The sequence below is a fragment of the Triticum urartu genome, chromosome 4A (assembly GCF_056163025.1).
Source record: "Triticum urartu cultivar PI428250 chromosome 4A, HENAU_Tu73, whole genome shotgun sequence".
Taxonomy (NCBI): Eukaryota; Viridiplantae; Streptophyta; class Magnoliopsida; order Poales; family Poaceae; genus Triticum; species Triticum urartu.
This window is the reverse complement of record NC_141876.1, coordinates 57,257,472-57,270,061: the sequence shown is the minus strand read 5'-3', so window position 1 is coordinate 57,270,061 and position 12,590 is coordinate 57,257,472. Positions and strand designations below refer to the sequence as shown.

The 12,590-nt window shown below is 45.9% G+C and overlaps 1 long non-coding RNA gene across 4 annotated transcripts; it reads right to left on the bottom strand.

Moving 5' to 3' along the window:
• Window positions 1-772: 772 nt before the first annotated feature.
• On the bottom strand, window positions 773-5,406 carry LOC147974745 (uncharacterized). 4 transcript variants are annotated; one of them, XR_015600266.1, is made up of 5 exons: window positions 4,756-5,406; window positions 3,431-3,639; window positions 3,256-3,341; window positions 2,067-2,141; window positions 773-1,067 (listed from the first exon to the last, which is right to left on the bottom strand). It is a non-coding gene; the product is annotated as an uncharacterized LOC147974745 (long non-coding RNA). The 4 variants fall into 4 exon arrangements; XR_015600267.1 differs by having other exon boundaries at window positions 2,067-2,120; XR_015600264.1 differs by having other exon boundaries at window positions 3,290-3,341.
• Between the last annotated feature and the right edge of the window lie 7,184 nt (window positions 5,407-12,590).

Below are 12,590 nucleotides of genomic sequence, written 5' to 3'. Positions count from 1 at the left end.
AAAAGCTACCCGAAGCGCAAATTGCTACCTCAGTTCGATGATGAGGCGCTGGAGCCCATACCATCATCATGCAATGGGGCTGACCGACCACCACGAGGTCGGGATAAAGCGACAACTCAAGCCGAATACCAGCCCGCCCCGCCTCATTATAAAGGCAGAGATAAAACAACTCGTGGTCATACATATGACCTTCCACTACAAAAAATATGTCAACTTGCGACCATCACTAGTGGTCACTGAAAGTTCATTGTTTTCATTTGCGACCTTTTCGTTACCAAAAACAGAAGGTCAAAAGCTGGCGGTTGTAAACTAAAATTAACGACCTTCTTTGTGAGAAGGTCGTGAAATTCCACGACCAAAACAAAAGGTCGTTGATTCTATGACCTTCTGTTTTGGTCGCTAGCTCTTTGCCCAGGCCACGTTGGATTCGACGTGGCAATCTGACGTGGAAAAATTGCGACCAATTGAAAAGGTCATTGATAAGAATCGGCCCGGTCCAGTTTGATGTTTTAGATGGGCCGAGCCCAACAATTCAGCCTATTTGTGTTTTTTCCATGTCAACTAAATGGGCCAAGCCAAATTTTGCGACCCTTTTTCTTTTCTAGGCCCTTTCCTTTTTCTAGTAAATTTCTTTTTTGTTGGCCTTTTCTTTTTGTTTCTACAACTTTCACCAGAATTATTATTATTATTGCTATTTAAACTAAAACAAACAATTCCACAACATCATCAGTTGGGCTATAGCCTTTTCATGCACAGTACAACTTTAAGCATAGAAAATTGGAAAACATATATATATTTAATCCATACATATTGTTGAGAAATTTCATAATTTTGCTGTCAAAACAGCATGTACACATGAATACAATTTTGCTGTCAAAACAGCATGTACACATGAATACAATTTTGCTGTCAAAACAACATTTCAAACATACATCTTCATGACATCGTACATAAAAACCAAAAATAAAAAGATTACAATATGCCATATGGCTCAGATCACATAACATATGACATCCAGGTTCCAATGACCCCAGCAACGAAAAAAGATAACCACCACATCATACAATCTGCACATTCAAAGAGAACAAATTATATGTCAAAAGAGAACTGAGCAGAAAATTGCCACTAAAAGAAAGCAGGCAATATACTCAGTAATTACTATAGATTTGCTCACTGGATACACACACACTTTGCATATACAGATTTGCTCCCCGCAAAAACAAGTCTGAACAGTTGGCTATAATAATTTACACCAACGAAATTCCCAAAATAGAGAATGATACTTGTCGAAATTCCCCAAAAACAGAGGAAATGCGACATGCATGACAAGCTGTGGCATTACTAGATGATTTGATTAAACCAACATGCTGGAGTGTGTTGAATAGATAAAAGAAAAGAACATGACCTCTTAAACAATGAGATTTAATCTAAATGATAACAAGAATAGTTCAGTAAAAGTAATGTAATATTATCTGATTTGTTATTATTGGTTCCAAATAAGTGGCATGCGACCGCTTGACCTGACGAAACTACACAACAAGAATGATCTCAGAACTAATCCCATTGTTCAGTCAGACAGATAATTCTGGAGAGCGGCGATTCTGCTCAATCCAATTCACAACTGCATTCCATCTAAACAAGAGACTGAACCCAACAAGCTAGATTCATTCAACATCATCAACAATTCAGTAAAGTACTGCAGTTTAGAACTGATGAGAATAAACAACTACACGACTTCATAACTGAACATATTCAAGTAAAAAACTGTACAAGTTACATTCCAGTCAACAAACTGTACAAGTTGGCGATTCCCTGCTGCATATACATCACTTGAGTCATGTTTGGGGGTTCAGAATGTGCACAACATGTGTATGTTAGATGAACTGCAGCTGCTAGGAATAGTAAAGCAAAGATGTACCACCACTAATGAGCAAAAACATAACATTTTCTCAGAGTTCATGATAGCACATGGATAAAGATGGAAACAAAAAATATTTCTAATCTTGGAACCCAACATAGCAAATCAAAACAAGAGAGGGGCAGAGGTGGCGTGGAGGAGAAAGGACCTTGAGCCGCTGCTGCTCCTCTCCATGGCTGTGCGTCACCCTCCATCTCCTTCCCTGCATCCATTGAGTTGAGTTCTTTTGCAGAGCACCAATAAAACATAGCAAACAGAGAGGCGTGAGGAACAACACAAATACATATGTTAGGAAGGGCATACTGCTGCAATGCTAGCAACTTTGCCGTATTGAAACTTTGATTCAACTCTGAACACATACATTTGACAAGAAAGCTTTGACAGAAAGACAAATTGGAGCAGCAGAGCATCCTTCACACTGTAATGCTAGCAAATGTGCAATTTTCCTTTTGTTTGGTGGTTTATCAATCATCACGACCATGCTAGCGATCAAGTAGAAGATTAGTTGTGGAGCATGCGTTTATTATTAGCAATGAAAGCAAGGGTTGACACTAGTGAAAGAACAGACAGGAATATTTGCTTGCATTACAGTAGTAGACAGTAAGATGCAGAGTGCACAATTAAGTCGCAGCTCCTCTGTATGTGAACCAGTGGAGACAACAGCAGCAACTTTTGATACTCGTAACAAAAGGATGCAGCATATAAACCGCAGCCATAGCACAACTACAACGCGGCTCAAATTTCAAAGTTGCTGTGATGTGCGTGTAGCATGCTGCCTAAGCAACGACAATGCATGGTGGTACAACTGCGAGATCAGTAGCGTCAACACGTTTAGCCCTACTTGGATCACATGCCCACGTAAGGCCCCAGAGACAATTCAACCAAATTGGCCAGGTTCGAGCAGAGCACAAAGGCAAAGACAAAGTGTATATCAATGCCTACAATCTTCAGTTCAGTACACATCTCTTTAGAACAGAGTAATATTCAGAACATATATCGGTATATATTCAGAATTGAACCACCAACGACAGCTTTACTAATATCTCTAGTAGAGAGTAAACACCAGCAAACTAATTTCATCTCGAAGGGTAGTTTTGCAGCAGCAACTAGCATTAAAACAAGCTACTCTTGTTACTATAGTGCAGTTCAGTACTATAGTTCAGTACCATATGCCTACAATCAGACACAAGCTTCAGTACAGTCAAAGTATAATTACAAATAGGATTAAGGATCAAACTTGTTACTCATGGGATCGTGGCACAGAGCGTTTAGTAAAGAGTATAACACAAGCTACACTTATAAACACAAGCTTCAGTTCAGGGCAGAAATAAACAAACCTCAAATTGTGAGCAGCAGTGTTAGATTGTTTACCTTCAGAGTTCTTCTTCTCCCACCTCCCCATCCTGCACAAACCACCCTCCACCTGACCAAATCAAGCTTTCAGTTCAACATTCAGTTACACAGAGAGGAGACAAATCGATCCGAGACAAACAAGGTACTAGGATACATTACCTCCCGCCATCCACGGGGACGCGCTCGTAGTGGCACGCGCCTTGTCAAATGGGATGAGGTCCCCGACAAACTCCAGGACGACATCCTCATTGGCGTTGGCCTTGGCGGCCACCATCCAAGTCGGGCGCGCCCTCACCATGAGGGGCGGCGAGCTCCTGGGCCTCCTCTTCCAGCTCGCCCTGGTCGGACTCATCGCCGCACTCATCGTCCTGGTTAATTGCATGCACACGATGACCACCACTATCACAACATGATGTTTATATAATATCTGAAGTCTACTGCAACATCTCAGTCAATTAAATCACATAAGGTTGTCGGACTATGTTAACAAAAACAGTGCAAATTGATCTATTATAACACAAAATAATGCTCATTAACAAAATATCAACACCAAGCACTCATTCAACTGCACCAAATTAACAGTACCATAATCTGTATGGTTATTGTTCAAACACACATGTGAAATCATATTGTCAAATGCATGCACATATACCACTAATATCTTTGCAGCAGCATTTGCCTGCCATTTTACACATTAAATTAGATTAAGCATGTGAAGCAGTTAGACATCCATCTCCATTTCACGACACTGAGAATGGTAGCAGAAAACAAAATCGACCAGGTTACAGACAGGTAGCAAAGTAAGCGAGCGAGCAAGAAAAACCCTGCAGCTCGAACGATTTCTAGCGGATCCAGTGGCCTTCTTTGCACTCATCTGTTAAATGAAAGACACTTGAACACAAGTCTAGGAGCTAGAATCAGAATCTACATTAAACTAGATAGGAAACTGATTCAACGACCCATAACACAGAATTGTCAAGTCACGAGCAGTCCCAACAGAGACGCACGCAAGGTACATTTAACTCCGGAATGCGGCACGAGATAAACAAGACGAGCAGAAGCTCTAGTAGCATGGCATCGTAATTGAAGAAGCTAATGCGCAGCATGCCAATTGCCAAGGAGATGCATCAGTTAGTTAATTAGCTGCAAGTTTCATTCAGAGTCTGAAATCCCCTGAAACTTGCAATCAATAAGCCAAAGCCACCTATGCACATGCTAGAGAGACACACAGGTTCATCGCCGTGATCGCTCAATAAGGCAACCCCATCCCTGTTCTGGACACGCGAGATTGATGCACTATGATTAAAATCCCGCACTGGATTCTCTCATCCCAACAGGTCAATGCACGCGGACAGGGTAGCAAGCATCGTAGATCGACTAATCAGTCGATGGACTAAGAGCAAACTGGAAGCAGGAAGCACGAGCGACACCGCCACTGGTTGGTCGGGCGCGGCGGGCAGGAGAGGAGGGGGCGAGGGAGTAACCTGAGAGGAAGTAGGCGGAGGGGAGGTGGAAGGCGAGGAGGAGCAGCGCCCAGGCCACGGCGGAGACAACCAGGAGCCGCGGCCGCGCCAGTCCCCTGCGCCACACCGCCCGCGCCGCGTCCCCGACGCCAGCCCCGCCGCCTCCTTTGCCTCGCCTCGCCATTCCCCTCCTCCTTCCCTCCCGCGGGGCCCGCAGCGCCGGCAGGATGGTCGGGGGCCGCGGCCGCAGCGCCATCAACATCATCCTGCGCGGCTGCTCATCCGGGACCCAGCCGAGGCCAGCGGGTGGCTCAGGCCCATGCCGTGGGGTTGGGGGAAGCCATGGCGCCGCCGCCCCCCAGTTCGAGTTGTTGATGGAGGGGCCACGCCGGTGCCGGATCCAGCGCCCGCTGGCCTCGACGTTGCCGGATGTGGCAGACCGCCGGCGAGGGGAGAGGTGGGTGGCAGAGAGGGAGGCGGTGGCAAGGGGAGAGGTGTGGAAGAGAAAGAGGCGGCTGCAAGGGGGGTCTGGATCGGGAGCGGAGTGGCGGCGGCGGAAGGGAGGAAGTGCGGCGTCGCCATCGATTCGATCGGAGTGGCGGCGGCGGAAGGGAGGGAGTGGGAGTTAGGGTTTTGGAGGAAGGATCGGAGGGAGGAGGTCACCGTGGTGTGGGATCTATGGACGGATGGATGTGGATGGATGGATGTGTGCCATGTCATCGATCCGCGGCACACACCTTTCCATCAATGAGAATATAAGTTTATTTTCTGAGTGTGGAAATGGTTTTTTTAAGAACATATGAAATCTTTGATAGAAAATTGGATCATATTTTGTGAAAGTGCTCCAATATTGTGCACTGTGTGTATATTGGGATGGGGGTTTTATTTCTTTGCACAAAAAAATCATTTTTCAATTTTCGGAGTGGCAATAATCGGGTTTTTTTGTGAAGGACCTAGCAAATAGTTGTTGCAAAATTGGACCAAATAAAATTTCTAAAATAGTAGGTCATATCTAATGCACGATTGACCAAATAGTTGGGTGTCAAAAGTTTCGACCCACCTCTGGTGAAAAAGACAAATTTCCACCTATTTAGTTGAAAGCGGGTCAAATTTGAACTGCAGCTACCTCGTAGTTTGCTCTTTATTTTTTTCAAAAATCATTTCTAGGTACGTAAGTATCTATTTAATCACAGAAATATCAAAAGTTTTCCAATATTCAACCACTAGCTAGGAACGGTCATGTCCGCCGCTTTGACCGCATTTTGAAACGGTCATAGAAAATTCAAAAGAAAAATCTAAAAATTGGAAAACCTTTGCATTTTGTCATTACATGTGACCAAGTTACTAGAAAAAATAATAAACTTGTAATACGGCAATTATTTTAAAAAAAGTGTTCTCAAAAAGGAGCTATCATGCATGAAGATTCATGACTTTCAAGCCAAATGATCAATTTTGTGGCCACATTCATGGCATAGTTTTTTGAAATGATCTCATATTGTGCACAAGGGTGCATCTTGGAATACCAAACAATGTTGCCTAAGAAAGTTTTCATTTTCTATGCATGGAAAATTCATTTTCCATTTTCCGAGTGCGTCAAATGAGTTTTTTTGAAGGACCTACCATATATTTGTTGCAAAATTGGACCAAATCAATTTTATGAAATACTAGACCATATTTAATTCAAAATTGACTAAATGGTTGGGTGTCAAAAGTTTTGATCCACCTCTGGTAAAAAGACAAAATTCCGCTGGTTCACTAGGAAGCGGGTCAAATTTGAACTGCATCTGCCTCATAGTTTGCTCTTTTTTTTTCTGAAAATCATTTATAGGTACATAAGTGTCAGGACCCTGATTCCAAGTCACATAGATCTAGCCGGTAACACCTCATATCACATTGCGGCCTCACGCACGGTATTCCCACGGATGTCGCCTTACCATGGCTCGGGACCGTTTGCGCCTTTTGGCTCACGTATATGATAGTGTCGCTAGCATCCATATGTCAGAGAACCCGGGCCGACATGGCTAGTCGTGAACCCAAAGCGGCACAGACCTATGGAGACAGGCATAGATGAATCACATCGAGCATGTCGGTCATCAGCGAGTGAATCCGGGCTGTAGCACTGGGCTAACAGGACTCTGGGGAACCCGGGCTGTAGCAGGCCAGGCAGGACTCCGGAAGTCACCGCGTGACATTTCCCCGAAGGGACAGACATAGGAACGAAGTGAAACACATGCCGGCCAGTCAAGTGTCCTGAGCAGTAGTGCTGGGCTAGCAGGACTCCGGTGAACCGGGCTGTAGCGGACTACTATGGCTCGAGGAACACTAGACTACATTTCCCCATAAGAAAGGCTGCCAAGGATAAACAACTAGATTGTCGGATCCCACACATACCAAGCATTTCAATCATACACACAATATGCTCGATACGTGCAAATACAACATGGCATCACAACAAAACTCTACAACTCAAGTACTTTATTTAAAGGCTCCAGAGAGCCATACATAACATATTCATACAGGTAGGGGTCACACGACCCGACACTCAAGTCATACAATCATACAAGCACGTGCGGAAGCAACTAGTCGGAGTACAGACACTAAAAAGAAAGAAGGCTTCTCGAAGCCTGTCTATCTACATAGGGCCCTCCATGGCCAGGATCACCACCTGGGTGGCAAGTCACTCATCGACGTCGAGGTCTACATAAAACCCATCGGAGGGGGCGGTGTTGTCGTCTGAAAACAGTAATTAAGCAAACATGAGTACAAAGGTACTCAGCAAGTCTTACATCAGAACCTACTATACATGCTCGTTCTCAAGAAGGTGGTGGAGTTATTGCAGCAAGCCAGCTTTGACTCTTGGCTAAGCTATCCTACGAAACACCACTAATAAAATAGTTTTCGCACACGAGTCCACTAATCACCAACACAATACTCCACCGGGGATCCTCCCTCGTCATCCTACGAGAGGGCCATCCTCGGTACTCACACTTATCTTGAGTCTTTTAGTAGTATCCATTAACTTGTCTATGAACTGTATAGGCAACCAAGTAGTCCTTTACCATGGACACGACTATTCGAATAGTTTTATACCCTGCAGGGGTGTACTTCTTCACACATGTTTCCACCACTTAGCGTCTGCACACGACATGTGCTCGGCAGACTTCAAGCGAAAACCGACGTGGGTGTAGACCACGACCTGACTAACCGCACAAGTCTCTAGTCCAGGTTTATCGCCTATTTGGGTTCCATCCGCAAGGAGATCCGGTCAGGGTGTCCTCAACGGCCCCAAACGATGTGTGCAGGGTTCCCGAGACACCAAACAGGCGACTCGGTACACCGTGCCATGGTGTATCTACCGCATCATAGCCCACCCCTAGGGTCAGCTCTACGCACGGCCGCCAACACATAACCTACAAACACCAGAAACTAGTTGCAACTCCTGGACAGAGGACGAGAGGGGTCAGTAAGTCGAGCGGGGTCATATTTCAGGGCACAATGTGTGGTAGTAGCTGAATCTTAAATCACGCATACAGATCTCAGTTCTTATGGACGGCCTCAATGAAACAACCCACCATGTACTCCTACATGGCCTCTCATCAATACCTTTACCAAAACATGTTCAACACCTCCCTCATATTACCGACATAATCATTTCACTCTGGCCCATCACCCAGATGAACTAGACCTGACACAACTCTAAGCATAGCATGCACAGCAAGGTAGGAATCACATACATGGCTCAATCAACTCCTACACATGCTAGTGGGTTTCATCTAGTTACTGTGGCAATGACAGGTCATGCAGAGGATAAGGGTTCAACTACCGTAGCACGCAGCAGTTTGAATCGCGTTGTCTTAATGCAGTAAACAAGAGCAAAAGCGAGAACATGGGTTTGTATCGGAATGATCATTGGGTTGCTTGCCTGATGTAGTGGTAGTAGGGTACTGCCCTTCAGACGGATACTCGGGGTTATCCTCGGAGGCAGAACCTACCACGAAAACACACCGAGAATAATCAACACATGACAATATGCAACAATATGATGCATGCTATGACATGGCAAAATGAATGTGTCTTGGCCTAATGCAAGCTAAAACAGAAAGGAATGAACTCATTTGAATCAAAGATTCAAATGTTAGTTCATTTAACATAGCCTTATTAGTGCATTATATTATTTTGCTTAAACAGCAGGGTTAACTTGTTTTGTCATGCATGAAACCATTACAGATGGATAGATTGAATTTTTCTGATCATTTTTCATATATAATTTGTTTGATTTGGAGCTATGGTTGATTTTCTATGATTTTTAGAAGTTTTGGCTATTTTCTGGAATTTCCTATTAAAGAATAAATCCAGAAAAGGATTTACTGCGTCAGCATTGCGTCAAAGTGACGTCAGCGAGTCAAAGGCGCCAGGGCCAGTCAAACCTGACCGGTGGGCCCTGTCTGTCAGTGTCTCAGCTAATTAACAGGATTAAGTTAGTGCTAATTAACTGTCAGTGGGGCATGGGCCCACATGTCAGTGACTAAACTAATTAAAATTAGTCAACACTAATCCTAAACTAATTAGCAGGCCGGCCCCACCTGTCATAGGCTCAGGGGGAAGTCAACCTGGGCCCACGCGTCAGTCCATGGTCAAAAGTGGTCAAACTCGCCGGCGTTTAGCCGCCGGCGAGGCCAGACGCGGCGGAGCAGCGCGGGTTTTGCACTCCGGCGACCAAAAGGACGGCAGAGACCATCTACGTGATGCGGGGAGTGAGTCGCGTCGAGTGGTGGCAGTGGGTGGAGCTGGGGTGGCCGGAAACGACGGCGGCGAGCACGTCCGCGGCGGCCGGAGTTCGGGCGAGGTCGAACTAGTCACTAGCGGGCACGGCGAGGGGCGTGCGGGGGTGCTACGGGCTCCTGCGAGTGCGTTGAACATGATGGCATGCTCGGTTGCGACCCAACGTGGCTGTGGCCATGACGGCAACGTGCGGTGGCGGCGGCGAGCTTTGGCTCTGATGGCCATGGTGGTTAGAGGACGCAGACGAGCGCGGGAAGAGGGGGAAACGGTGGCGGAGCTCACAGCGATCACGAAGAGGGGCTCGGCTTGCTCGGAGATGGCTTGGCGACAGTGAATCCGTCGATAGAGTCCGGTGGCCGTGCTCGAGGAAGACGACCCGTGGCGGCGATGTGGGGCTCCTGCGGTGGCGTGGCTCGAGGTGGAAGGAAGAGGGGGTTGAGGCGGAGCCTCTGGGCCGGTCAGAGAAGCGAGGGAGAGGAGGTGGTCGCGGTGGTGCTTGTCGGCGGCGACGGTTGCGCTCGGTAGGGGATGGGGAGAGAACCAGAGGAGGGAGAGGGGCACGGGGAGAGTGGGGAGAATGAGAGGGGAACGAGAGGGAGTGTGTGGCACTCGTAGACGCGTCGAGGGCGTCGGCGGAAGCAGGAGGTGGCCGGCGTGTGACCGCGGGCGCCGGGCACGCGCCTCTCGTCCTCATGGCGAGAGGAGGAGGACGACTGACAGGAGCCAGTGGAATGGGCCGAGCTGGTGGGCTAGGTGGGCTGCGCCAAGTAAGTCTCTGTTCTCTCTCTCTTTTTCTGTTTTTTATTTATTCTATTATTTCTGTGATTTCAGGGCTTTATTAAAAATGCCAGGGCATTTCCAAAAATCATAAAATTAATCATGGCTACTGCTTAGAATATATCCAACAGCAAACATTTTAGTTTATGATTATTTGAGCATTTAAAATATTTTATAGCATTTAAATGCCTAAATGCAAATAGTATAAGAATTAATCCAATGACCTTAAGATGTCCTAGAAAAATGTGCACCATTTTTGTCAAAGGTTTTAACCCAAAACAAAAAGGGTGGGCTTTTTAGAAGGGCATTTCAGGTTCATTGAAAAAGTTTTTGGTAAACCCTAGTTGTTCGAGGGGGGTGTTGGGGGTTCTGTCATCCCCATTTCAGTTTTCTGGGAATTTAAACATGATGCACATGTTCAACCAAACCTAATGCATGACTAACACAGGGATGTGACAACTCACCCCCACTCAAAAGAATCTCGTCCCGAGATTTAGGATCCTCCGAGAAGAAGGTGGGGTACTCGAGTCGAAGACGATCCTCCCTTTCCCAAGTGGCTTCTTTCTCGGAATGGTGTGACCATTGAACCTTGAGGAACTTGATATTATGGCGTCGAGTGGTACGCTCGGCTTGATCAAGGATACGAACGGGATATTCCCGATATGAGAGGTTATCTTGTAGATCAAGCGTTTCGTGGTCCACTCCACGGATAGGATCCGCGAAGCAACGCCTGAGTTGAGAAACGTGGAAGACATCGTGAACTCTGGAAAGATGCGAAGGTAGTTCCAATTGGTAGGCAACTTCTCCTCATTTGGCAAGAATGCGAAAGGGTCCAATGTAATGAGGAGCCAATTTGCCTTTGATACCGAAACGATGGGTTCCCTTTAACGGAGTAACCCGAAGGTAAGCCTTCTCGCCGACTTCATAAGTCATGAGCTTATGTTTACGATCATATTGGCTCTTTTGACGAGATTGGGCTGTTTTCAATTTCTCACGAATAACGTGAACCTGCTCTTCTGCTTCCTGAATCATATCCGGGCCAAAGAGTTGTCTTTCCCCGGTTTCTGACCAGTTAAGAGGCGTTCGACATTTTCGTCCATAGAGAACTTCGAAAGGAGCTTTGCCCAAGCTAGCTTGATAACTATTGTTATAAGCAAACTCCGCGAATGGAAGGCATTTCTCCCAACCCATTCCGAATGAGATGATAGAAGCTCGGAGCATATCTTCCAAAATTTGATTAACTCGCTCTACCTGACCACTTGATTGGGGATGGAAGGCGGTGCTAAAAGAGAGACGAGTTCCCATAGCATTTTGGAAACTTTCTCAAAATCGAGAGGTGAAGAGACTCCCACGGTCTGAGTTAATTTCCAATGGGACACCATGAAGAGACACTATTCGGGAGATGTATAAGTCAGCTAGCTGGCAATGATACTCTCACGAACAGGTAGGAAATGGGCTACTTTGGAAAGACGGTCGATCACGACGAAGATGGCATTATTCCCTCTCTTGGTCCTGGGAAACCCAGTAATGAAATCCATACTGATTTTATCCCATTTCCACTCAGGAATAGCCAAAGGTTGAAGGGTGCCAACAGGCCGTTGGTCCTCTACTTTAACACGACGACAGACGTCGCAACTAGCAATGTATTGAGCAATTTCTCTCTTCATCCTAGTCCACCAAAACCTCCGGCGTAGGTCTTGATACATTTTAGTACTACCGGGATGAATGGTGAGAGGGGATTCATGAGCTTCCTTAAGAATCAACTGGCGTAGATGTTGTTTCTTGGGAACCACCAAGCGGTTCTCGAAGAAGACAACACCTCGCTCATCCATGGAAAAACATTTAGCAACTCCGCTAGCAATGTTTTCCTTAATCCGGAATATGCGCTTATCACGCTTCTGGCAGCTATGATTTGATCCGTAAGGTTAGGCTTCGCCACCAGGGTGGATAGAAATCCTCGAGGAACAATGTGAAGATTAATCTTACGAAATTCCTCATGGAGAAGTGGTTGACTTTGTTGTAACATCAGGTTGTTACAATAAGATTTATGACTTAGCGCATCAACCATGACATTGGCTTTGCCCGGGGTGTAAGTTATTCCTAAGTCGTAATCCGAGATCAACTCGACCCAACGTCTTTGCCTGAGATTCAAATCCGGTTGGGTGAAGATATATTTCAAACTTTGGTGATCGGTGAAGATCTCGCAACGATTACCGAGGAGGTAATGTCGCCAAGTTTTGAGTGCATGGACTACAACTGCAAGCTCTAGATCATGTGTGGGATAGTTTTCCTCATGT